This window comes from Columba livia, chromosome 1, assembly GCF_036013475.1.
Source record: "Columba livia isolate bColLiv1 breed racing homer chromosome 1, bColLiv1.pat.W.v2, whole genome shotgun sequence".
Lineage (NCBI taxonomy): Eukaryota > Metazoa > Chordata > Aves > Columbiformes > Columbidae > Columba > Columba livia.
The window spans coordinates 51467893-51471424 of record NC_088602.1 but is presented as its reverse complement, the minus strand read 5'-3'; the positions used below and the strand labels follow the sequence as shown (position 1 = coordinate 51471424).

General features: G+C 30.2%; 1 long non-coding RNA gene across 1 annotated transcript in view; it reads right to left on the bottom strand.

Annotated features, from left to right (window-relative positions):
* Positions 1 to 3149, bottom strand: part of LOC135579045 (uncharacterized) — a 30126-nt gene extending 26977 nt beyond the window's left edge. Inside the window, exon 1 of the long non-coding RNA XR_010471331.1 lies at positions 2435 to 3149. This is a non-coding gene — a long non-coding RNA (uncharacterized LOC135579045). The remainder of the gene's footprint in view (positions 1 to 2434) is intronic.
* Between the last annotated feature and the right edge of the window lie 383 nt (positions 3150 to 3532).

Genomic DNA, 3532 nt, shown 5'->3' with positions numbered 1-3532 from the left:
CTGTGTAATGGGAAACAAAAAAAAAAAAAAAAAAAAAGTCTAAGCCAACCAGAAGGATTTTTCTAAGGTTATATAAATGAGATAGATCAAACTACCTGCCTTCTCTTTGGACTGATGCTGCCCTAACTATGGCTAAAATCTCCTTTATACATAAGACTCTCACATCAAGGGTTTAAAGGTTTTGTATATTTGAAAAGGATGCTTACATGTTTAAGATTTTGTAATGTTCTAAGTAATCAATGCTCTATGTTCTGTACATTATTACTTTTGTATCTCTACATTTGGACGATGAAAGCAAAATCATTGTTTTCACTTCTGGTAACAACAATCCTTGCTTTCAGGTTCTCTGCCCTGCAAATAACTGCTTTTGTTCTCAGTATTAAGAAATAGTTTTGACAACATTTATATATTTAAAATGCAGAGATAAATATAAATTGACTATATTCCCAAAACATACTTTCACTAAAAAGGGCTTCTATTTCATCACTGTGGCAATTCAACTCATTGTAACACAGAGAGGTGCAAGGCCTCTTAGCCATTGTTCACTCACCCAGTGAGTCCCAAAAATAAACATGACCTGACTTTTCAGAGTTCAATGACAAAAACAAAAACAATAATAACAGTACTTCTTATTGAAGCCTTTGGATGACAGCTATTTAACATCTTTATATTTAATTCAAATTCTGTACTTTCTGTTTGAACAAAAAAATAATAACTTTAGAAGACAAGACAAAATGAAGACATTCAGAACCTATAACTATTTATCTTCCATATATGTCATTACAATTAAAATCTCTGAATAAATGAAAATATTCATTAACCCTCCCAGTACCCTTCTGCCGCTAGGCTTAAACATGATTTTAAGTAACTTTTTCAAACCAGTAACATTCAGTTAAAACCAAAATACAGGGAAACAAAAAGTCACCATTGCAGAAATTGAACCAGCATTAGATTTCAAGGTCCTCAGGCCTTTGTGACGATATCAAAATGCTCTCTGATACACACACCTAATTGCCCATTGTCTACATAAGTGAAAACAGAAAATTCCTTTTTTAAAGGAAGAAAATACTTTGGTAACAGTAATCAACATCTTAATATATTCAGAAACACTCCATCAAGCAAACCAGAACTCAGACTGAGGACTGACTTAAGCCTGGATGTGTCAGACATATATTTGAATTCCTTTTCTCCAACCATGGAAGTGTGTTATATAAGAATTCTGACTGAACTTGATTTGACTACTCACATCAGTCAACTTATTCACATGTGGAAGTAGTCAGAGAATAAAAGTCTACCTTTGAACTTTTGTCTTCATTGCTTTGTTAATATCTTTATGTTAGGGTTGTGAAGTAATATTGAGCCTTAATGATTAAATGATCATTTGTGAGGCTTTACATCAACACAGAGAGCAGGAAGTAAGGGTAACCAAGTATAGGACAAACATAAAACAGTTTTACTATGTAACTGTAAATGGAAATTACATAGTATCAATCAGGACAAAATTAGGAAATTTGATATTTCACCATAGATAATCACATCGAGCAGTAAATAATTCTCAAACATTCAAATAGCAAATGAGGTAAAATTAATACATATTTTAACATTTTTAAAAGTTAGTCCAATTCATTTGGATAATTGATCCTAAGATAAATGCTATGAAGACAAAATTATGAGAGGATTATTTTTTCTCCATATACCTCTGATCCTAACCAAATCTAACAAAAACTTCTTAGTAATCTGAAAATTCTTAAGAAATATTTAATTACAGATAACATTCAGTATATAACATATACTGAAAATTATCGAACATATTAATTGTATAAAATTATGTGTGGATAAAAAGTTATTAATCATCATAAATACATTCAATGATGTTTCTAAAAATTGGTTAATTTAGAATAATTATTTAAATACTTTTTATATTTATAGAAATAACTTTTCTCAAAAGAGTAGCAATTTCTTAGTTTTTCAGGGAAAAAAAATTGTTAGAGTTGATGTACAAGTTAGTACAATATGCATTAGTACACTCCTACCATTTAAAACTTTTAAAGTGATATGTTGCACAATAAACCTAATAGTTTATACTGTTCAACATGATATTATGGTACTTTGCTACTTGTTGATAGCTATTGCCTGCTGTGCTAAAATGGTAAAAAGAAACGTTTCAGACCAGATCAGAAAGTGTTGATTTCATTTTACCACATAAATTACTATGCTGAAAAGCTTCACTATATAAGCATTGCTTAGTTATAAGACAGTTCCTCTTTTTGAGATGAGGTGCATTAAAATAATCAACAACAAAAAAAGCTTCCTTCTGCACATTGGTGCCCCAGATATACATACATATAAATACATGTTTATGAATGTATGTATTTATGTTACAGATTTACACTAATGATACTATAGATAGATTTAAAAAAAAAAAAATCCCTACCTAAATCATAATTTCCTTTGATACTGATGAGGATTTTACTCAAGTTCTTGTTCCACCTATCAGAGATACAAAAACACACACTTATGCCTCTTCACTGCCTCACAGTGTAAGAATGGAGAGAAAAGGAGGGGAAAAATGAGGAACATGTGATTATGCATAGAAAACCAACCGCTGTCTTAAAGAGTACAATATTTTTCTCTAACAGAAAATATACACCCCTAAGAACAATAGCTTAGGTCCCTCTGCAGACAACTGTACTCCATACTCAAAATAAAAAAAAAAAAAAACAAACAAACTTCAAAGCAAAGGCAAAGAGTTTGATTCAGTAATGTAGGGAAAAAAAAAAATAAATAATAAGACAAGGAAACAGAACATTAAAATAGAAAATGTATAACTGTTAACTCAATTTTAAAGAAATAGTTTTTTTTTTTTTAACATTAATGATATAACTTAATGAACCCATCAATATATAGTATTTTTAAATCATTTCCACAACCATTATTAATGACACTGCATGCTTTCTTCAGATGGAAATAAACTAAAAATATACACCCTTAGAAGACCAAGCATCATTTAATCACTGAGGAGAGACAGCAACCTTTAGAAATACTCCAAGTTATAAAATATAAAGATATTATAACTGATTGAGATTTTTAACAATTTTGCAGCAGATATTTTCCCTATGCAAGGTAGCTAGTGAACAGTCTCTAACAGGAAGATAGTGAACAGTCTCTAACAGGAAGATACAAAACCAAGAGAAACTGTAAAGGCATTCCATACTTTCAAAACATGAAATCAATGGGAGAATTTTCATTCACTTTAAAAACATCAAATATGCAGATTAGCCATTTTTTCCTTTGATGTACTTTTCATCATCACTAAAGGAAGATACTTATACTTGGGAAGAAATGATTCAGCAGAATATTCTTTCTTTGACTGTATATGTTTCAATTTCTTTGATCTTAATGTAGGCATCTGAAAAAATCTGAAAACAGAAAAATTTAGATATTCTTGATTTTTGACCTTCATGTGAAACATACTGTAAATTATACATTTGGGTGTGCGCTATAAAGTATCAGATAGAATCTAACTGAAGTA